The following is a 24,218-nucleotide window of genomic DNA, read 5'->3' as shown; positions in this document are numbered from 1 at the left end:
TCCTCAGCCTGAGTCGGCTTGGGGAACCTGTGAATTTGATTCACAGCACTGCACAAGGACCCTGGGCACCTGAGGGCTGTAAATTGTACAGAAAAGAGGCACCCAGAACTCATCCATTAAAGGCTCTGCTAGATTTGCAGGTGTGGATTAAAGTGAGAGGGCAGATGCTTTACCAAGTAACCACTCCACATTACCCGCTTACAGTTAACCCTCAGACCTCTGCTGTTTTCATTCAAACACTGGGTTTATTTCAGATAGTAGTTAAGTTCTGGCTAATAGTTGAGGTTGCTCAAAAGCAGATTATAGATCTGTGCCAGAGGAGGCAGCTTCAGAAATTTTGCTTAAACCAGTGACTACAGGCTTGTAGGACTTGTATACCTGTGCAGGGTGTTCCAAATCACCTTCTCCTTCATGTGACAAGAACTGCATTTCAGGAAGATTCACTCCATGATTCTTCATTGCAGCTTAAGTGATCCTGTGCAATTTAAGTTTTTTCCTAGTTTACTCTTTCCAGCTATTTTCTTAAAGCCTCACTAAAAAGGCAAAATTAAGCTTACCTGAGAAATGACAATGGGTTATCTGACACCAAATAACCAGCCAAATAAAATGGAAGGGGAAAGAGGCATTATAAAACCAAGGCAATCCCACAGAACAGGCAAGAAACGTGTCTGATGGCACCTCCAGAATAAGCAAAACACAGAACTTTTCCTGATCTCCAAAATAAGTAATCAAAAGTAGATGTGATCACTTCCTTTTCTTTTGAATCAAGGGCACAGCATATAAAATATCAACTGAATGAAGAAGAAAGAAGGCAAACTGCCTCCAAGGAGTTCTCAAGCCCAAACGTGTTGGCTTTGGTGACTAAAGACCACCAAGTAGCGCAGCCATCATCCCTGACTATGTGGCATCAGCTCCACAATGGTGTGTGCTCGCAGTTCATCTGGGATATATTTCTTAAGGACTTAATTGTTTTGTATATTTAGTGATAATGATTTAAGAACTATTAGCTACCTGAACTGTTTATGAGCAACAGTACTTCTTTTAAAGCTTGAAACTGGCTTGATTTGCTCATTTCCTAAACATGCCAATCATGGTGATGTCCAATTCCACAAATCATATATGAAACCCTGTATTAATTTGTAATACTAAGGATCTGAGTCTTTGTACTTGTTGATTTCATTATCATTTTTCATGAGTTAGCCAGTTAATGATTAGTAATCTTTACAAGGAATAAAAAAATTAGGTTGCTGGTTTTCCAGGTTGCTGGTGCTGCTGTTACTGTTACCAAATTCTTCCCAGTTTCTATTGTTCTGTCTCCATGTGTGACTATCCTGTTTGTGAAATAATAAAATTTCACATCTTGTCTTTGTTGTCTTACTGCACAAATAATATCTAAATGTTAAACCTAAAATAAATGCAATATATATATTTTAGAGGAAGTCATATGAAGAGTTTTTCTTTCCTACTGGACAATCTATTTAATTAGGGTTAAGACTCAGTTTCAGCACAGTTCTTTCTTGAGAAAAAGCCTACATGGATAGCATGCATTGCTTCATCTTGTTACTCAGACTCACCCAACATGGTCAAGCTTCACCATTTCAAGTACCTCAGCTTTGAAAGTCTTTGCTTTAGGCTTGCTTTGACAGATTTTACATAAATAATAGACCTTGATGTCCAGATATTAATTCCTGCTTACTTTTTGTTCCAGTGCTCAGTTTAATAGATTAAAATAAGCCAGTCACATTATAAGACAAATTAATCTCAATTTGCATTGTCCTTCGTACATGAAGAAGCAGCCCTGAACAACTTTGGCACCTGCAGAACACTTGAAGAGCATTCAAGTATACTAACCACTAACAGTTTCATCCCAGTTCAGTGTGATTTGTGCAAAGTCATGCTGTGAAGGAAAAAATCACCAGACCTTAAAACTGCTTGAATTTATCCTTTAAGGTTCAGTGGTTTTCTAACCTCTGTTCTCAAAACAGCAGTGAAGAAGAAATGAGATTATTTGTGTCTAAAAATTCAAGGAACTACTTTCTGTGCTTGTGACAATTGATTACATAAATTCCCAAACACATCCAGACAGGACACCCAAAGTTAACAGTGCATTTAAATAAATGTTTTAGATGAAAAACAAATTTAGCTGCTCCCAAAATAAAGCATTTACTGCATTTCGGCATTTACAAATTCACAGAGGAATAGGTTGAGAGCTGCTGCCAGTACAAGGAGCTGGCCTTCATGGAATCACAAGAAGGGAGATTATTAGAAAAGTTCTGACCTCTGTACTGTCTGTTCATGTTCCCACATGAATTCCTGCAGACACCCAGCTTTTACTGACAAGAAGGATTTGTCCACCTGTATGCATGGAAACGTTGTACTTTGATTTTCAACTTTATTAAAAACTATATTTTTAAGTAAGAATTTGAAATGGATAACCGTTTGTTTCAAAATGTCAGTTCTGTGGGGTCTTTTCCCCTTCACCTTCCCTTCCCTCGCCTCCCCTTCGCTCCCCTCCCTTCCCCTTCCCTTTCCTCTTCCCCCTTCCTCTTCTCCCTTCCCTTTCTCCCTTTCCTTCCCCCTCCCCTTTTCGTTCCCTTTCCCCTTCTCCTTCCTCTTCTCTCTTCCTTCCTTTTCCTTTTCCTTTTCCTTTTCCTTTTCCTTTTCCTTTTCCTTTTCCTTTTCCTTTTCCTTTCCCTTTCCCTTTTCCTCTTTCCTCTTTCCTCTTTTTCCTTCTTTGCTACCTTTTGCTCTTCCTGTGGCACACAAGAGGGAGCTCTTGGTCACAACTTTGCTCTTCCTAGTTTTTGTTCAAAGTATATCCTGGCTTTTCTCCCCTTTTCTTGCTTTCAGATTTGCTCTCTCAATTCAGTGATAAATGGATATTGGAAAGCTAAAAACAAGAAATAAAACAAGTTACAGTCTCAGCCATGCATAATGTAGGTGTAATTCAATGGAATGTATTACAACACCCAAGGCTTATGCATTGGTCAGGCAGTGAAAGCCACGTGTCACTTTAGGCACAAGGACTCCTTATATGTAACATACTGAGATCTCAAGCAGTGAGGCTTACAAGCACCTGTATCCTGAGCAGGGAGCTGCAAAAGCTGTTCCATGAGAAATGAAGAAAAGTTGGTGCATGGGAAATGACATCTGTGGCAAACATGGCCTGCTCTCAGCAGTGGGCAGGAGTTAATCTCTGATCAACATTCACAGCTCCCAGTCCTCTCCAGGGGCAGGCACCTGCACCAGCCTTGTTGCACAGCATGTAGTGCTGGGGTGAGGCAGGAGCGACTGCCCTTGATAAATTGATTTCTTTAGGACTTAGGGGGGTCAGGATGTATGAAAGGCTGTTTGTTCTCTGGCTGAACGTGGACTTCAGTGGACTGTGTGAAGGGGAGAGACCTGGGGAAGGGCTGAAAAACCTCAGAGGCAGACAATGGAAGGTTGGATGCACTGAAGTAGGTAGGATCCCTGAAATATGCCCTGGACAAATATTAAGTGAAGAATCTGAAGAATCCAGGCATCCTTCCCACAGCACTCCTCCCACTGGCTCACCTTATGTTTGGGTTTGTTTTGTTTGTTTTTTTCTCCCAGTTGTGGCTGAGTTGTGATAACACTCTTAACACCTAATGAAGAAAGACACTTCCATATGTGCACCTTCATCCACTCAGATTTAAGGTACTTACAATATGCTGTGAAACATTTGGGCTGGTTTTGGGTAGGGTGGAGTTAATTCTCCTCACAGTAGCTAGTAGGGGACAATGTCTTGGATTTGTTCGGGAAACTGTTGATAATATGTCTTTGTTACTGCTGAGCAGTGCTTACACAGAGCCAAGGCCTGTTCTGCTCCTCACCCCACCAGCAAGCAGGCTGGGGGTGCACAAGATGTTAGGGGAGACACAGCCAGGACAGCTGACCCCAACTGACCAAAGGGGTATCCCACACCATATGGTGCCATGAGCAGCATATGAAGCTGGGGAAGAAGAGGAATGGTGGGACATTGGGATTGATGGCGTTTGTTTTTCCAAGTAACCATTATGTGTGATGGAGCTGTGCTGTCCTGGAGATGGCTGAACACCGGCCTGCCCATGGGAAGTGGTGAATGAATTCCTTGTTTTGCTTTGCTTGCGTGCACGGCTTTTGCTTTACCCTTTAAACTGCCTTTATCTCAACCCATGAGTTTTCTCACTTACACTCTTCCAGTTCTCTCCCCCATCCTTCTGGGGAGGATGGGGGGAAGTGAGCAAATGGCTGTGTGGGCTTAGTTACTGGCTGGGGTTAAACCATGACAGCAACTAATAAAAATAGCTGACTCTTTACAACTGTATGTAGTCAGTCTAATAAAAGATATAATTCTTTCTCCAGAAACTGTTTCAGTTAAAGCACTTTAAAAAATATTGTGGCTTCATAAGGAATGAACAGGTATTAAAGGGCTAAGAGCACCTTTATGCAAAAAATAATTCTTTGTATTTTTCTTTTCTGTTACATACCTAACTGGTTCTTCCCCATTCATAGTAATCCTAGCTGTTCGTGCTCAGTATATGGCTAGGAAGTGGGAAATGAATACGTTGGTCTGTTACCTTCTGTCATGCTGTAACCAGCATGACAGCATGACAGAAGTGTTTAATCATTAATTATAAATTATTATACGTTATAAGTGTTTAAGCAGCCGTCAATTGAACAAATAAAGCTTTTAGGATGACTGTCTCTCTAATAAATATGCTACTCTTAATATTTCCTTGAGGGATGCAATACAGAATTTCATGTGAGTGAATAAGTATACCAATCTGGTACACTATGTTACTACCCAAGTGTAGTATGCTTGTTCAAACCTCATCTCTCTTAATCCTGGATAAAAGAACACGAGATACGGAGTATTAAAATATATCAGACAAACATCAGTATCTTGGGTATCTTCAATATTCCAATCCAATGCGAGTTTCTACATTTCATCTTGGATATAGCCAATACAGCAGCAGTGTTATTAGTATCTTGGAAAGAAAAATAATCAGATATGCTTTGAATCAGCTGGGATTTTGTTTTGTGGCTTTTCTCATTTGTTGTGTATGCTCTGTTGCTTTTAAGATGTTTGACGTACCGGTACCTTCAGGCTTGCTTTCAGAAAATGGACATATCTAGAAAAGCAATATATTGTCAAGGTGTTTAAAAATAGGAGTCCAAGCCTGGATATGGCAATTTGTCTCAGGTGAAATCTAGGACAAGATCATCCATTAAATAAATCCAGGAAAAAAAACCCACGTAGTAGTGTCATGTGTAGATAACACAGGAAAGAGAATTAAGTGAATTGCTTGAGGTGGAATGAGAATAGGAAAAGCAGATTAAGGGAAAAATCAAACACCTTAGGTGTGATTGAAAATAAGAACAGCAGAACCTGCTACCTAGGAGCTCACAGCAATTGTAAAATTGCCTTGCCATTCTGTAGAATAGGATACAGCCGCATGAATGTGCATTTAGGACTTACAATCAGATGAAGAAAAATGGCAACTCTTTACAGTCATTCTTCTCCTTTTAGCTGTAAAAGAAGTGAAGGGTCTGTAAAGTGCATATTGCAGATGAATTCAGGCTTATACAATTTTTATATGATTCACCAAGCATTCAACAAATATAGCTGGCAGGTGAAGACTGGCTAGAAATGCTCAAAATTTGGGTGAAAGATGATGGCTTCTAACTGCTGACAGACTGAAGGGTTGTCTACCATTGTCACTAAGAAAATGAGAGAGGGACGCTCTTTGGACAGTTACATAAAATGTTTCACAAACATCATGCTGATATGAGTGTGTCCAAAAAATCTTGGTTCTAAAAAGTGCCTCGGTTTGTAGAGTTGTACAACAACATTACAGACGCTGTCATCTGGAAGTAATAACAAGAGAAATAGGAAAGGAGCAGGAAACCCCACAAAATTATTCGCTCGCAAGAAGATGAGTAACGTGCTGACTATTTTAGAGCACAGAGCAACCTGAGATTTCACATGATGAATGAAGTTGTGGCTGTGACAGAAAATAAGCTGTTGAATCTTGTGTTTCTTTTTCAGAAAGAGAAAAATGTGTGCACACAGCATTTCTTTCACCCACTTGTATAGAAAAATGTGAAGAATTAATTAATAGGCAAGAGGTACAAGAATACTGTATGCCTCCCTGATTTGTTCTGCAACTAGTTCACATAAATGCAGGTATGGAAACCTAAAAATGAGCTTATCTGCATCTAAATCCAAAGCCTAAGATGATGGAAATCTCAGAGAATATGCTAGGACAAGGCTGATAATGAAGATCTGCCCAGAACGCAGCCTTTCAGAAAATGGTTCTCTTTGCCACAAATTCCTCAGATTAGAAGCCTCTAAAAAAGAGCCTTACCACGGATGCACAGAGCTTTCCCAGTGCAGATTGCTCAAGACTTTGGGCTGGGAGCCTGGAGTCAAAACTGAACAAAAGCCTGTCTGCTTAAGAAGAATTTATTTCCAGCAATCTCTGTTCCACAATGGCAGAACTCTGCCAGCCACATGAAGCACAGCAGGAGGGAGAATCCAAGGGGAAACTTGGCTTTGTACCTATTGCAGCCTTAGTCATGCTTTTTGAACAGAATTCAGCCGTCAGCCATGTGGAAGACAAACACCTGTGAGGAAATACAGAAACAGCTGGTACTAGGGGTGATATTGCAACCAGCATCTGCTGTGATCTTTACCAAGTCCTGCTGTTCTGCTAGGTAAAAACAGTAATGCAGGTCTTGTCATAAAAACTAATGCATTGGGATGAAGACAACCAACACGCAACAGAGACAAAATGTCTTGGGAAGAAAGAACAAGGATGATGCCATATATTAATGGATTCATCATCATTGGCGCAGTTCTTTATCTTGAGCACAGAGAAATAGTAACACTGGTGGACAGTAAAACCTGCTCACTTTCTTCCTCTTAAGTTTTTTATTCCAGACTCATACTTTCTGTTTCATCCTCCTATAATTTCTCTGGTAAGCATCTTCTCTGGCCCTTGAAAAGATATTTTCAAAGTATTTGCTTAGATAATACACCTAAACTTTAATTGTTTATAGTTTGTCTTTATAAGGGATACTGTAAAGTCTATGGAACTTATCACTATGATGTAAAAGAAGTAGCTATCACTAAGTTAATAGATAATCAGGGTTTATACTAGAACTATGAAACATCTCCATGCTTGTATTTTGAATTATGTACCAAAAGCTTTGATGGTGGCTGGAACTTAATCACAGACTTGGAATGATATATTTGTGCCAGTCTGCAAAATTAAGTGCATACACATAGCTGCCCTCAAAAGATCATTCCAGTAACTTCTGTTGGCAGTTTTGCAACATACTTTGTCTCCCAGGAGATCACAGTGCAAAGAGTCAATCTGTTTTGTTAGAGAAAGTGTCAAACAGATAATCTGACAAACCTGGTCTGGTGTGATAGAGGTGTTTCAAAGTGGAAAGGGAAAATTTTAAAGGGGCTGTGGGAGGGAAGCAAGACCAAGAGCATAAGGGTTTGCTTCAACAGTTGGGTTTGCTTATGGGCAGAGAAGGAAATGTTAACACACTATAAAAGATGAGTGAAAGGCTGGAGCTAAAGTCAGTCTACTAGGAAAGATGTTTATTTAACATTTTGAGTGCTTCCAGATCTTCTTCATGCTAGAAACTGCAGTTGTCTATTTCTCAATTTCTCTTTATAACTGAAGATACTGTTTCATTTTCAGTACAAAAATAAGACTGAAAGCTGAATATGGTATGAAAGTATGTAGTAGTTAAAGTTGTAAACAGAAGTACACCCCCCCCCCCCCCAATTCTGGCTTAATGTTGTAATATGCTTTTAATTCGCTTAGTAACTTATCAAAGTACAGACAGCATTTTGACAAGGGCTTTTTCTGTATCAGATGAAACAGAAAGCTGATAGGAAGAAACACTGCAGAGAAAATAAAGTATTTCAGGGTATTCAGGGTTTTAAGTTAGAATACCTGTTCCATTTTTAAAAGTCACAGGAGCCTGCATTTTAGTTCCAGAGGACTCTAAAAGTTGCACCTGTGATTATGTTGCAAAATACTGGTATTGATATCAATTAACTTTGTAGAATGAGGCTTTACAGAGGTTGCAATGAGTTCATACTTTTTTTTTGGAATTTAAGTGTTCAGAGTACACATTCTGCTCATTTAAGTTAGATTTTTTGTCTCTGAGTTGAATTTATTACTCACTAGTGAGAACTTTAAATTGTAGGGCTGCATCTGCAAAAATTATAGTAATCATCATTACTACTACAAATAATGTACAAGTCTGGACACCAATACATGTGGTTCTGATGGCAGGGAGAATAGATAGTTTCTTTCATTCAAAATACCCTTTGTATTTGCACACTTTTAGTATTCTAGAGGTTGTGAAAAATGGAAGAACATGAGAAAGCACCAATATTCTCTTTCCTTCCTGGAATAGTAGGCATGTCATGTATTTATTTACATTCTTGAAGTGAGTTAGGGCTTGGACAAGTGATAAAAATAAAACTAAGGCTATAAGTGATACTTTTCATAACAGTAAGTTACAAAGTTTACAAATTGGAGAAGGAACCTTCATAAAATTACTGGGTTTTTTTTCCCCAGTATATATGTCCTTTTCCTTTTAAAGCATATTGCTGTGTCTCTGCAGATTATCAGTAGTTGTTGACCAATCTTAAATTTTTGTGTGTGTCAAAGGACATGTGCTCACCTGTTCAGAATATTAGCCATATTAGGGGATAAGAAATCCTGCATGGCTGTCTACAAAAAGATGTTTTATTTTATCAGGGTTACATAGAGAGAGAGTAGAGGAAACACTTTAGTCCTGATCTCATCTATCCAAGAAAATGCAAAGGAATACAAGCAAGGAAAATAGATACATTCCTTTTTTTCTTTCTCTGTGTTACTTCTACAGTACTGCAGAAATCTTACAACTCGGCACAAAGATGAACCAGCCAACTAGGTCGAGTGTCATTGCAGACAAGAACTACAGTACTGAATATGATATATTCGACCAGAGGGTAGTGGCGTGTCAAAAACGGTGTTCTTTATCCTGTTTTCATATCAGTAGGCTTTTAAGTTGCACGTTTATACAATTAGTCATTTGGAACACTGATAAAATAGGAAGCATATGCAGTTATGTAACGGGTCATACATGGTTTCAATTGCTAAATCATTTGCACCTTAACAAAGGGAATGCAAAATGGAGCTGGTTTATGCTTGCTTTGCAAAATGAAATACTAATAAAAGATTGGGAAATAGATGCAATTAGAAACAGAGAATGTGGGCGAAGGAGGATAGTAAGTTTCTCTTTTCTAATAAAAGTGGCTTGGAGCAATGATTTTACAAGCCACTGGTGTGCCTGAAATAGGCTTGTCTCCTAATTTGTGCTATAACATACTAATATGTATGCTTCTAAAGAATGTATTCCCTCTGTCTTTCCTCCACAAAAAGAGAGAAGGAACTGCCATCCTTTTTGGGCAGCAGAAACCATTGGTACAACTAGCAAACTGGATGACTATTTACTTTAACTGGAAAACACAAAAGTCACTTTTCCCAAGGCTCATTAAGGCAAATCCGTTTCCTCTGTGAAGAAATGCATTTAAAAGGAAGATATATTTGAATATGTAAGGTTAAGATTTACCTTCATGAAACTCCTCCATTGTTTCGCTATATCATTTCACTCTTTCAGCACATCAAGTCTAAGGTCTCCCAGTGATAGTTCTCATCTTCCTGAAATGATGGTCTTCTGTCCAGTTCATATAATTTTTGCAATTGTTATAGCATGCCTAGAGAAGACATCCAAAGCTTTCTTCCAAACTTTAAAAACCTTGTCTTCCCCCACCCCAATTTTTACTTTAGGCCCATTTGGGCAGATCAACAGAGATGTTTGATTCAGTAAAAACAATAGTGCTGAAAATAGAGTATGAAGGTTATCTAGTACAGTATAGTTTGGAACACTCAGTAAAAAACAGTGATTCAACAAACTGTGGGTGAAATCCAAGCTATAAATTAAGTTAGTGGCAAAATTCCTATTGACACACTTATGCCGGATGTTCTCCCAAAATACCCAGTAGGCAACTTGAGGCATGAGAACTTAAGGTATTTGCTGCAATATCAAAGCAGTAGATCCGCATTGCAGGGCCCATTGGAGCACAGCACTGAGACTCAGGTTGGTTAAGAGTCTTAACTCAAACTTTGACTTTACCTGCTTCTCAAACAAAGGCTCACCTAGACTGTAGTTGCACCTCTACCAGCCAATTAAAGTCAAAGAAAAGGGTTTTGTAGTGCTTTAGATTAGATTGCTTACCTTCTATTTAAGGACATACCCAAGTAATACTTATGTAAAACCGGAGTTTTTCCTTCTTTCCTGTAAGTGAAGAACACAACCCTTGTGTTCTAGAGCACCAAGCTTGTTTGTAAAGTTTGTTTGTAAATTAGCTTAATGCCTACATTATTTCACTTCAGAAATTAAAATCCTCTTTATTTTGTGAGTCCTGGGCATGAAGAACAAAGGAAATAGAGAGTCCACAACAGAGAACAGGAAAAAAACATTTTAGAAAGAGAAAAATAATCTTTGTTATTTAAAATGTTAGGGGTTGGGACTGGCTGTTTTTGTTTGGTTTGCTAACTGCTATTTGTCTTCAATAATAAATTACTGTAATGAAAATTTCAGGGAGGGACTTATCAACATTGTGTCTGTACTTAGGAACTTGTGGTAATACCCTTTTTTTTGTTGAGCAAGCTCCCAAGTCCATTGTTTGTATTATACACTTCTCAGAGTCAAATAACAAACATCCTTCTATTCCCATTTACAACCTCCATGACAATTAATTTTCTGAATCCGTCTGCAGCTATATGGATACAACGTCATCCAACAGGCATTGCCTTCTAGTGCTTCATGTGTACCCAATGTGTCCACACAAAAACAACCTTCCAAAGTGCTGGTGATCTGAACAACAGCCATTTCACCCAGCTAAAACCATCCAATCTGTTTACAATGACACGCTGTGCTCATGCACACAAAACATGCTTTTATGCTGATTAAGCACAGTTTTTTTATCAGCAGGGTGTGCACAATCAAGCATATTTGACACAAAACCAGAAGCGTAGATTGATTTACTCAGTTAAAAGCTTTGATCTAACCACTACAGATATTAGGTAGAGCTAAAGGAATCCATGGTGCTTGTGAATTCTGATTTACTTTTGGCCTCTAAAGCAGAATGTTAAGGGTAGGCAGGGATTTCTTCACTGGCACAAACAGATGATTGAGTTCCTGAGAGCAAGAGGTGTATTATTCCTCCTAATAGCTTTGCTTCTTCATACAACCTTCCCTTGCTAGTCTGACACAAATAGGCTTCTAGATATTCATTATGCACTATCAAGCATCCCCGACTGCCTCAACTCAAGGGACAAAACATTAGGTGCAAGCTGTAGGAGCTTCACTGAGACATACTCAGAAAAGGAATCCTGTCCTTGTTCAAGGGCATAAAGTTTTCTTTCATATTTCATCCATTTTGGTAGGTGGATGAAGCTAAAAAAGTAGTTGTTAAAAAGGGTACGTATATTTTCTAAATATTCCTTCAGGATGTGCTTGCCACCCTGAGAGCTGGAAATAGTCAAAATACTTTGTTCTGTCCAAAGTATTGTTACAAAGGTAGTAAAAATTTTTATGACCATTAACTTGAAACCAGTGCAACGATTTAGCTATGATCCTCAAAATTACTGATCAACATTTTTTGCCTTGTCAGCTATTTGTTTTGGCAAAAATTGAGGAAACAGTTGCTTAGACACATAGCAAAAAGCTTGTTATCATTGCAAAAGTGAAGTGTGGAACTGCACAAGCAAAAGAGCTAAATAGCTTTTTACATTCTGTTTTTTTTTTTCTGTTTTCAGTGGTTATCACTTTTTCATTGTTAAACTCCATCTGACCATTTTTATATTCCTGCTTCCTCCTGCTTTAAAAAGCATTCTTGGTTTTTGGTTTTTTTTTTAAGCATTTGCCACATTCCCAACTGTTACAAGAAATTTAAGCATACGGATTAGTTTACTCAGGTGTTTTGGCTAACAAAGGTCAAGAGGACTGGGTTATAAATATGTAAATGATTAATTATAGTGTGTGTTCCTTTCACTGTGATACTGAGAATTGCACAGGAGAAGAGAGGCTACGGTTATTTTCCATCTATGCTGGAGTTAACTGCCTTGGTGCAAGAAGGCATCTGCTCACTTGCATTGGTTCCTTCCTGCCAGCCACTCAAACATCCACGAACATCCACAATCATCCACACAAGACCAGGCTGAACGGGGCTTTGAGCAACCTGGTCTAGTAGAAGGTGTCCCTGCCTGTGACGGGGGTTGGAACTGGATGAGCTCTAAGGTCCCTTCCACCCCAAATGATTCTATGACTGTAGGGAAGAAATAATGTTACACAGAGTTTTTCTATGATTACAGTCTCTTCCTACAGAATAGAGCTTTGGTTTAAAGCGCTGTAATACCAAATGCAGTAGGGATGTCAATCTGCCATTTCATCAGATGCTTCGATGCAAATGCATGTTTATAACAGCAAGGGACTTTAAGCAGAGCTGTGAGCTCATAGCCTCAGGTGGTTGATCCTGGAGCGTTTAACACATGAATACTCCCACTGAGTTCAGTGGGAACATTTCTGAGCTTAAATAAAGCTTGTGATTTACTAGTTGTGTATTGGTGTCTATCTGAGTACCTGATGAATAAAAGACTCCCAAAAATATGCTTGTAAGTTTTGGGTAAAACCTACTGCTCCATTGTGTTACCTTCTGAGGTTAGGCATTAGTTGTGGAGTAAAGATCAGGGATATGGGGCAGATCCCTCCTTATGCAGCCTTTGACTTTTCAAATTGTGGTGGTTAATCGCAGAGGTCTTTCATACGGTGTTAACAAGGGTCAGGCTTGGGATATCACTGACAGGGTAGTGTTGCACTCAAACTTAACATGTTCCATTTCTGAGTGTACATTTGGACATATTTTGGGGCTCTGGGAAAGGGCAGGCTGCCCCCTCTGAATTCGTCTGCAGAACTTGGGCTGAGGTAGTCTCTCAGGGGGACTTTGGGAGCTGCAGTGTGGCTGACTGGCAAATCTGGACCAAAGAGCAGGCTTAAACTGTGCTGAACTGACACTGCAGACATATCCAGGGCATGTAGCACTTGATGCATATGCTTCCCGTTGCAGAAGAGGGATCACCAGCAACAGCTACTGCTGAAGCGGAGAACTTTTGATACGCAAGATGCTTTCTTACCAGCAGCAAGATTAGCACTCAAGGAAAACCTGGAAGAGCAAGCAATGAAAGCTTATAGAAGAGGCAAAAACTGTGAATCATCTAACTTTGAAAAAGGATGTGTAAGAGCCAGTAGTGAAAGCCATGCTAATGTTCTGGCATCCAAATGCAACTAGCAACCTTTGACTTTATGCCAGTTCAGCACTGGGTATGAGGCTCTTGGCAATTTGCCTCCACTTCACAGCATTTTTAGGTCTGGAGACAGAGGGAAAGAGAGTGCAGAGACCTGAGTATTCAGAATATTTTGTAAGTCTTGTTTCTGTTTCTCTTTTCTACTTGCAAGAAACTATTCGTACCTTTTGGAACTATGGAGGATCTAACTCATAAAGATCAGGTGAAGGAAGCAAACCACATCCCCCGTTTATTTAAAAGTGTGATTGAGAAAAACTGTATTTTGTGTTCCATTTACACAAAAAATATTTCTTGTCAAGCAAAGATACTACTGAATGTGATTTTCAGGAAATGAGTTCTCTTTCCAGCTTGAAACATCAAACTTTCCTGTTAAGAGACATGATTTTTTAACACCTTCCCCTCTGCCAGAAATATCAGATACTGGTTAGAGCATCTGGAAACAAATGGTCACAGCTCCTAAAAAAATAGGAAAAGTAAAAATAAAAGAATGTTTATTTATTTAATTTGTGTTTGACCATCAAATACATCATGATGCTTAACTTGATGCTTCAACCAAAATAATTTTAGGTTCGAGGAGTGCTTTTCTATTCAGTGGAATAACTTTCCTTGTGCTTGCAGGTGTTTACCCAAGTCAGATGAAAATATTATATATATATATCTAATGTGTGGTATAAAATCAGAAGTCCTTTCATTAATCAAATATCCCTGTTTCTAAAAGTTTAAGTTAAGGGAAGAAAAGTGTCTTTGAGATCCTGATAATTACTGATTTGCTCAGAGGTCTTCTGCCTGACTGCTGCTTATTGCAGCAGTCCTGCTGTCACTTGGGACTGTGTGTGGAAGAAGGGAGAGGGCAAGTTGGCCTTCCCACCATCAGTGCTGCAGACCTTTGCTGCAGAAAGCCCAGCTGGGTAGAGAGGGCAATTTAGAAGCAGCAAGATTAGCAATGGCAACGTCTGCTAACCTCAGGTCACCAACATGTGAAAGCATTCCACTGGCCCTTTTCTTCTTTGATTGTAATACCATGCAGTCGTGTACACTGATTTTGGTGCCTGAAGTACCAGCTTTTAATGCCATTATCTTTCTCTGTGGGCAGCACGGGCTACAGATTTACTCCTTTGGTTATTCCAGCATCACTTTGGGAACCTCAATGCCAAACACGATTGTGCTACTTCAAAGCAGTGATCCTGCAGGAACATATTGTGGCAGCTTTACAGGCTTTACTGAGAGCAATAGTGTATCCCACAATTTGCTAATACACATGCCTGACTTTTCCCAGGCTGGTTTGGAGAAGGAGTCAGAGCAGCCTGGACATTCGTTTTTCCACATTGGCAAATCCTATTTACCCTGTTTGGTACTATTCACACTGTTTTGTTCCCCTGCATGTCTTGAATAGGATTAACAAATAAGAGTTTTTCCTTTAAGCTCTGATGAACTTTACTAAGATACTCAGAAACTGCGTCAGAAGTTTTAAATAGTCTTTCTCACTGGTGGTTCTCTTGGTACCATAATTTCTTGCCTTAACAGAGGCAGTGACACTTTGTCAGTGGCAGTTCTTGTTCTATATTACTTTTAGAGTGTGTGAAATATTAACTTTAAAGCAACCTAGGGGTTTTATTTGCTGGTACAGATCTCTTTAAATATTGACCCCTTTAAACATTAAACATTAAGGACAAACACCTCAGAACTGATGATGCAGGGATTGCAAAATAAATTACTGTTTAAACAGTGGAATGTGCAACATGGCAGTTCAGAGCAGCTGTCAGGGCCACCTCCAGACACCCTCCGGAAAGTGGTCTCGCCAGCTGCAATATTGGTGCTAGCAGTGGTTTCAGACTTATTTCAGGAAGCATTGTCATCAAACAAGCATACTTATGAATTGCTTTAATGATTCCAAATCAATCCCTTATTGTCTGTCCTCTGACTTAGGGAGAGATTTTACTTTGTGTGTTATTACTTTGTGAAGAATGACATGGTGCTGGCCATTTGGGCACACCAAAATTAAAAGTGTGTGGAACTCAAGATTTTCAAAACTTCAGTAGTGAGGCTTTTATCTTGGTAATTTCCTCTCCAGGTAAAAATCTATGGGTCAGATCTTTGCTTGTTGAAATCACTTTGGTATTTGGGTCAGGGAGCTTGCCAAGGCCCAGTTTCAATTTCCTTGAGTCAAACACCTTTCCTGAAGAAGGGAGCACAAAATCTGAGCCATTACCATCCCCTGTTTGAGTTTTCCTCGTGCATCTCTCTCCTTTTCACTACACTTGAAAAACAAAAAACAGCTGTTCTCTGGCACTTGGAAGAGTGTAAACAATGCTGTAGTTATATGCTATACACCAGATAGGTTTACTTCAGTTTAGAAATAATCCTTTTGCAAGCAAGCTTACCTCTAATCGAATAGGAAGATTTTTAACAAGGGAAGAACTCACAATGCCATACCCAGACTCGCCACTTACTGCAGGATGTACAACCAATGGTCTGTCTTCAGGACAGGATGATAAACTAGGATTTTACTTTGCATCTTAGGTGAGACCAAGCATGCAACTTAGAAGCAAACTTCCTGATTTTTCCCACATACCACACTGCAGAGAGGTCTTAAAGCATATTATCTGGATTTTACCCACAGATAACACTAGTCTAGAAGATGTGCCCCTGGACTGGTCCAACCACTAATGAGTTTTCCATTCACAGGTCAGACCAGAACTAGTCTGAAGTAAAACCTACTAAACTCAATATGTAATAGGATACCCAGTCCTGTTTTACTCCACAGGTCCACTCCTACTGTGTTACCCTGCTCGTCAATATATACATGGTCTTCTGATACTCAGTTACCACCCACTAGATTTCCATCAGGAGTATCACCTTTGGTAGATGTTGAATAATAAATAAACTAGGAAATGAAAAAAACACAAATAAACAAACACACCCCCCCCCCCCCCCCCAGCAACAACAGCAACCAACCAAAAAACCCAAAGCAAAATAAGAGAAATGGTCTTTGGTTCAAAACAGAAATGCCACTTCTCTAATGTTTTGTCTTCTTCTACTGCATAGCATGCAAAGGAAACACCAAGAGCTAGGGCTTCCAGCCATAGGCAGGGTTAGGGCTCAGATGATTTAGGTCACTGTGACTTCATAGACTTTAGTGGACAAAATAACTACACATCCCAGATGGAAGATCTAGGGATGGATTTTGCTATAAGCCCCAACTGCAGATTCAAACCTCAAGGATAGATTTTAAAGACTATAGTAAGGATACTAGGCCAGGACAAATAACAAAATCCAACCAGCTATTTTCTGCTCTTTATTCCAAACCTCCAGTTTTACTACAGTAGCAAGGACTGGCTGGAAGGATCTCTGTTGCCAGGGTGAGTGCATGGGAAAAAGCAGTTCCATCTCACACAGCTCCAGAGAAAGTGAGCCAAACTTCTACACTTTAGATTCCTTTTGGGTGCTAGATTTTTCTGTATATATCCCTCCATTTATACACATGCATATGCTCTCAGCTCAGGCAGTATTTAGGAATTATTTCTGGCTCAGAAGTTTACATTTGTTTCCTCCTATTTGAGAAATCTTGTGTTGATCTGCTTTAAATTAAGAACACGATCTATAGCTCATAATTTTACGGAGGTTTATCCAAGCTGGTGTTCTAGCTAGTGCTATTCCCCTCAGCAGAAGCTGCGGCTAGTTCTCCACCTAAAGATTCATATTTGTATCTTGAATTTCCATATTCTATTTCTAAATGAAGATTGATATGCTGAAAAAGGATCTATCTGGAAGAATCTCTTTCTATTTTGGACAGCGATCCCTCTTTGGCACCTGTGCTTATTTAGATGTCTTCCCAAGTCACTATTTTTCAAAGATACTGGGATTCCATCCGTTTCCTACATTTCCAGTGCTTTTAGGTCTTGGCATTTCAGAGAAGTTCTTTCTTTTCCCAGTGACCAAACAATTGCAGACCTTCCTACCAAGTACAACTGGAGGCAGGCAACAGGACTGCTATAAAGGGAATGTTGTTGAGTGCACATAAACTGGAATTTTACTGGGGCTGCTTGAATTTTAAAACCTAAGTGAAAGGTTACAGTCAGCTGAACTGACTCTAGAGGACCTACAGATAAAAGACATAGGATAATTCATTTGTAAATCTGTGCAGAATAGTGTAGCAATGGATGACTGTCTGAAGGGGAACTGTTGATCTAACTTTAGGTAACTGTTGAAAAACATTTTTCTGAAAACCTGTCAATTCTAGAACAGATTTATGCCCTTCCAGAGGGGATTAACTGGTATACAAAAGATGCGAAATGACAAAAAAAAAAACAACCCAGAACCCACCCGAAATTGTTGTATATAAGCACAAAAAAGTTTATCTCCCAAAAATCAACTTTTCCCACAAACACAGGGCCTAAGACACAAAGTCTTCGGTGTAAATTTCGTGGGAGAATTTGGACTACAAGCCATCTTTGAGTAGACTGACAGCAGAGGTGCTGATCTTAATTCTTCTAGATGTCAGATGAGGTGTTAGCAATTCTCCTGCTATGTTTGGCGGGATTTAAAATCCAAGAGGAGTTACAATAAAAGCAGATAAATTGGCAGCTTCAGCCAGTGTATCCTTTAATCCAAACAAGTCTGAATAGTCAATTTTGCATGTGTGATTGTGCAACTCAAGATAACTGCTCCACTTCTGTCCCACTTCTCTTCAGTTAGTTATCACCTGCAATGTTTTCTGCAGTATAAGTTCTTGAGACTATACTGTACAGATAATTATAAAGTTGTATGTATGAAAAGTATTTTCTTCGTGTATGTGAGGCTCTTCTTTTCCTACTGGCTCTTAAAAAAAACTGCTTCTCTTTCCCTGCCTCCATCACTGCTCTCTGTAGTTCAGAGTCAGAAAATCTTTACTTTCTATAAAAAATACTTTTTTTACTGCAGGAGTAACAGCCTCAGTGGAGACACTCATGGAAGAGAAGCAAAACATCTCCAAAGCTGGGCAGCAGTTCAGCTATTATTTTTTTCTGTCTTCAAACCTATGAATACTTCAAATCATCCCTGTATTTAACATCAGGGATATGCTTACCTGACTTGATTGAATTGGGACATTACATGGAAAAAGACTGTATTGAATTCTGACTTACCTACTGCTTTCTGTTGGTGCTACCAAAGAATCAGGCTGAGCCTGTGACACCAAGTGCAATCAGCATTTAAAAAAGGAAACAGTACAAACCCAGATTCTTCCAGGTAAGGAAATCACTCAGCTTGGGGATTTATTTGGCAGAACCTACAATATATCAGATCTGACTGAAGGTCTGGAAAATGCTCAGTGTCTTGCTAATGCCTTTAAAAGGGAAACTTGCTCAAGATAAATACAATGACAACTGCAGACACTTCATGAATGTGAATAAAAATGCAACCAACCAGCTCACGCAGATAAGAACTGCTTTTCTAAGGCACACATCTGTACTCTTGGACTGCCTGATGGTCAAACCTCAGAACACAAGCTTTCCTCCGTCTGACAAAGAGCATTCAATTTTAATGAGTTTTTATGGTCAGCTTTCTAGCTGTGAAAGGCTGTTGAAGCATTTCAGGTTTGTTTTCACACACACTGTCAAAGATGTTTTGTTTTGGCTTGTGTGCTGTAGAGGACAGAACAGAAATATCTACAAAGGCCCTATTCATGTTGCTATTTAACTGTTGATTGACAACTCTTCCCTCTGTGTGTGGGTGAAAGCCTGCTGAACTGTAGCTTTGGCTGGAAGGAGCGAAAGTGAAATTGAGCACCTGTTCCTAAATACCAATACCAAATATCTGCAAATCTAAAGGGCCTTTTGTTGAAAGAGTACTGAGTTTCAGAAAGCTAGGCAAGGAAGGAAGGTTGTTCTCTTTTTGAGTTCTTTCTCTGTGCCTACTGGTGCAAAGTCCAACACTGCCCCCTGAAATCGAGGTAGATAATTCTACCGTCCTCATCAGACAACATCTGACAACAATTTTTTAGCTTCTGTCAGGTGTTTTCTTTCATCCCACAACAGCTCAGTGGAAGAAGGACAAAGTCAAAAATGTTGGCTCTTCTTATGTTTAAAATATCTATAGCAGAAAAAGAAAAAGTTGAAGAAATAGACCTTGTTACATAATAAGACCCTGTTTTCTGTTTATGTCACCAGAAAATTTGCCTTTTCAAGGCAAGAGATAAAAACTGAAGTGGACATGAATTTTTGGTATCATGTCTTTTTGAAAAAAGTGATTTCAATGTTTCTAAGTTGAATTTACATGGAATTGTCAACTAAAAGAAATTCAGCAACATTTCCAAAAACCAGCTGGCATTTTTACTTTTTGCTAGTATTTTGAGTTTTCATTTATAAGTCTTCGCTTTTAAAACATGCAACTGAGTATCACAAGAGAAACATGCTGGACTTTGCCTTTCAAACACGTGGAAATAGGTTGGCATTTGTGTGGGCCAGAATACTTAGAAAGGTTTCTGTTTATTTCAGAGGTGAACTTTCGAATGCTTGTACAGCAGGTGAAACAGAATCAGCCTTTATATTCTACATTAGAAGAGTATACCAGGAACAAGAGGTCTAAGCGTACATTAGCATTTGTCTTGTCTCTCTGGCATGAGAACAATTTATGTAATTTAATGTTTCAGAGTATTCTGACACATCAAACAAATGTGAAATAATTGACTCAATAGAAATATCAAGATGATTATTTTTAAAAGGAGCAAAAGATAGTAAAAACAAAAAAAACCCAGCAAAAGTTAATAGCAAGCTATTCATAAATGCACATTTCTTACCCAGCATTTTGACAAAATTTTGTGTGATATTCTGTTCTAATACTTTTTCCACACTCCTAAGTGTGTTAACTCTGAGAGAGCCACCTTTGTTTCAGGAATTTTCACCTATTCAGGTATTCCTCCATTTCTTGACACAGAACAGACTTTCTTGCCTTCACATTCTTTTAAAATTCAAAACACATTAAAGAGAAGACTGTGGCAGTCAGGCAAAGGAGGCTTAGATCAGCTTTTCATACAGTCTATCCTGATAAAGGTGGTGTTTCCTCACATTGCTTTCGTAAAAGTGCTTGTGTCATCAGCCTCTCAACAGTCAGCATGTCTATGGATCTCTTTCAACCTTACCATCAAGCTTTCATTTGAAACTGGTATTTTATGTTGTTCTATCAGCCTTTTATTATGACTTTAAAGACTACATTCCTCCAATGAGTTCACACTTGAAAAAAAATCAGTGACCACTTGTGGACATCTTATGGACAAGGTTTTGGGAGAACAATGGTAGTAGAAGAGAACTTTGAGTAGAAGGATTAGATTTAGATAGCAATTTTGTCTTTCCATTTTTAACTTTTTCTTACATAAACTTAAACCAGCAAATTTTATAAAGGAGAACTATTTTAAAAGCCTTCGGAGGAAAATCAGGAAAATGATCCCACCCTAATGAAATGAGAGCCTTGCCTGAAGCTATGCAGACATCAATTTGGTAGGGCCTGTGTACATGAAATACTCCAAAAATTAATTACTTATCTAACTAACTAACTAATTAACTAATTAACTACATTTTTAAGAATTTTGAAAGGAAATTATTGTTCTGTGTATACCTCCTTAAATGATACTGCCCTACAATGCTTTCTTTCTACTTTATATTCATGTAAGCCTTAAACATACATACCTGAATACTTAGATACAGGCATCAACATTCTTTCAAATTCAATTTTCACTTTTTCCTTTTTTTTAATTCAGCCTCTTCCGAAAGCTGATTCCCAGGTTGCTGCAGGAAAGGACTATTTAACATCAGAAACACACTACCAAATTTAGTAAAACAGCCTTAAATATTCATAGTAAACTGCAGAAAATGGCTTCAGAAATGCATACCTATTCTATCAACATAACATGGTCTCTGTCAGAAGCATAAGAATATTTTAAGTAGACCTATTCTGTGCTGCTTTCACCCCAGCAGCAGCTGTGGTCAGGTGAGCAAGGCTGTCTTAGGACTTCATCTAAATCCTCATAATCTCTTTTTGCCAGTAAAGTTGATTCCTCTCTTCCCTGTTTCTGTCCCAGTACCTAAAAGTTTGATCCAGGTTATCCATCTGGTCAGCTTGCATGATGGGAGACACCTACACACTATATGTACATATAAACCGCCTGCTGATATGAGCTACTTTGATTTGTTATTATGTGCATTCGTATTCTGCCATGCGCAATGTTAAATATTACCCTAAGCAAATTGGAGCAGAAAAATTCTCAGTTGCCTTGTCCAGGAGCAGTGAGCACAGTTCCTCAGAACACTATAACCTCTGGTAGCTTTGAGCAAATAATTTTTTCTTTTTTGCCTAAGGTTTTTGCCTCAGAAACTGTGTAGTAATATTTCCTTTACCTAAAAACTCTTCCTGTTTTTGTCTTCATACAGTGTAAGCTCCCAGTGCAGGAAGCTTCTTGCCATGTCTTTGACTGGAACCGGAATGAGGAAACTCTGCCTCACCTTCAACATTTTGTGCACTCTGTTGGAATGATACTAAAATAAGTGCTAAAAGTAGTTGGCCAGTTCTGTTGAGGCCTTTCAAACGAATATTATTTTTGGCTGTTTTCAGCTTTTTCTCATTGTGCAAGATGGTAGGTTTAAATATGTTATTAAAATAAATTATTTTAACAGTTCCTGTATAAACATACCTAGTTACAAGCTAAAACATGATTTTTTATGTCTAGGGGGCATTTCCAGTAAGAACCGATGTAATACTTCTGCTTGTGAAGCAGACAGGCAAGGTAACCTTTGTCACCCCTGGGCTGTGCTGCAAAGCATATCTTTGTGTCAACAGGGTAAGGTGACATGTCCTCATCATTGATGCAAGCGTTCTGGCAGTTTGGAGAACTACAGTTTGCAAAATCAGAAGCTAGCTTTGTGATTTTCACTTGGGGTCGGATGATGGGAACAGATACCTCACTTCAGATGAACAAAAGGAAAGAAAATCAAATTTAAAACGAACTATGTTTCTGACGTATTTTCTACATGTAGAGAAAAGCCAAACCTAATACGTATTCTGACCAAAGGCCAAACACTCAGCCTTGGCTGCATATGCTTGGCTCTCATTGTTGGCAGCAGCAACTCTGAGTATATCGAAGGTCAGAACTAAACTCTAATTTGAGCTTAGTTCAATATAACCACACGTTTTCATCAGCTCCACCTAAGTCTAATAAAGTAGAACTTAAGCCATCATACCACTGATCAATGTGTTTCATGTATAAGATGCAGAACTTCATTTAAATAAATGGCAGCCCAAGGAAATGAAAGTAGGTGTAAACCAAATTAATGCCTTGCTGCACAAAATGTAGAAATCCCAGCCATTTATCACAGTGTAGCTTAGTTATTCTGAGTGCAAGACAGTAAATCTGAAGGAATAAGAGATGTGCTAAGAAACCAGACGTTAAATCTACAGAAGCAGAAGCAACTGATGGGTCAGTTTAAGTCAACTGTTGCCTCAGCTACACTGCAAAAGCAAACAATCTTAATCCTTAAGTGCTGAAGAGTGCTGGACATTTCCAGTTCCATCCAAGAGAAAAGTAGACAAACTGTTCTCCAGTCCTTCTACCACTGAGAGGAGTGTTTTCCCTTTCCTGCTGCCTTGAATTAGCTTTGCATCCTCTGTTTCATCTGTGCCTGCCATGGCGTCAGACTACAGTGAATCTTTTTCCAGAACATCACAGTTTTTGTTCCATCCTCTGTCTCGGATATACCTTAGGAAGATGACTGTATGAAGCACAGGCTTTGACACACAGCTGCTTAGCTGTGCAGGGTCTGAAGTAAAGGTCAGCTCGAGCTCCATTCCAGCAGAAACTATGCAGGACAGCTGCTCTAGCTCTGGTCATACTTCTATGCATCCTATGAAGGCAGTCATGCAGGAACTAATGTTTATATTTAGTTCTTGAATAAATGATTTCTATTCCCTTGTTTATAAACAGGCATATATACAATCTGTATATACAGATACAGATACAGTTCAGAGTTGGTTTGTTGTAGGCACATTTGGTTGTGTATAACAACCTGTCCTAAAATGGCACATCTCTTATTCTAATTAATTTTATTTAAAAAACCCCAAACTTTTGGAAAAGAATCTTTCTTGTGCATTTGGGATGCACTATTCAATTCACATCCCTAGGACAGGAAAAATTACCCCTCAGAACCTTCCCAGTTTGCTTTTCTGTGCATATTTAGTTTAGCTGCATTTATCTGTTTAGAAGGTAGAGTGCATTTAGAAAGTAGAAAACTAGTACCGCCAAGGAAAGTATAAAATGTTAAATAAATCTGAAGTGTTTGCATGCTATGAAACAGTTTTTAAATTTCTGTCTTCCCAAGTGGAAGTGGAGATTTACGTGTTATGATGTGACATAATATGTGCTCTATTTAAAACTGTAATATGACTTTAAAAGTTCTACTACTAAATGAGAAGGGCTAAGACCTTAAACAAGACAGGCTTTGAGTAAGAGCCAAATGTAATTTTAATGTAATGTCTTCCAGCTTTTATAGTGCAACATACCGGCAGATTCTTTCCTGTTAGCTGCTAGGGTTCATGTTACCTTTAAACTTGAGCTGTGCTAGTCATGTGGGGCAAGGTTCTACTTCCCTACTCAGTCATGGTCCCACTAGTGTGATGATAAATCATCATCATGGCACAGCGATGAAGATGTGTAGCAGGGCTCCTCCAGAAGTTACGGAGCATTCTGTTTGCACAGACAGCAGACCTGGCTCTTGAATTCTTTCTTGCTTTCCTTAGCCATATACA

The 24,218-nt window shown here is 39.0% G+C and overlaps 1 protein-coding gene and 2 long non-coding RNA genes across 4 annotated transcripts in view; 2 read left to right on the top strand and 1 right to left on the bottom strand.

Annotated features, from left to right (window-relative positions):
- ARL14EPL (ADP ribosylation factor like GTPase 14 effector protein like) overlaps positions 1-24,218 on the top strand; it is a 216,578-nt gene that overhangs the window by 48,150 nt on the left and 144,210 nt on the right. The window lies entirely within an intron of this gene.
- LOC133277091 (uncharacterized) lies at positions 8-1,433 on the top strand. Its single transcript, XR_009746085.1, has 2 exons — positions 8-265; positions 777-1,433. It is a non-coding gene; the product is annotated as an uncharacterized LOC133277091 (long non-coding RNA).
- Positions 3,898-22,607, bottom strand: LOC133277090 (uncharacterized). The gene is made up of 3 exons (XR_009746084.1): positions 21,110-22,607; positions 9,652-9,796; positions 3,898-6,630 (listed from the first exon to the last, which is right to left on the bottom strand). It is a non-coding gene; the product is annotated as an uncharacterized LOC133277090 (long non-coding RNA).

The sequence above is a fragment of the Pezoporus flaviventris genome, unplaced genomic scaffold (assembly GCF_033815535.1).
Source record: "Pezoporus flaviventris isolate CSIRO_AGI_PZ_B2104156 unplaced genomic scaffold, CSIRO_AGI_Pfla_v1 ptg000050l, whole genome shotgun sequence".
Taxonomy (NCBI): domain Eukaryota; kingdom Metazoa; phylum Chordata; class Aves; order Psittaciformes; family Psittacidae; genus Pezoporus; species Pezoporus flaviventris.
The sequence above is the reverse complement of the archived record's forward strand: the minus strand, read 5'-3'. Positions and strand labels throughout refer to the sequence as shown.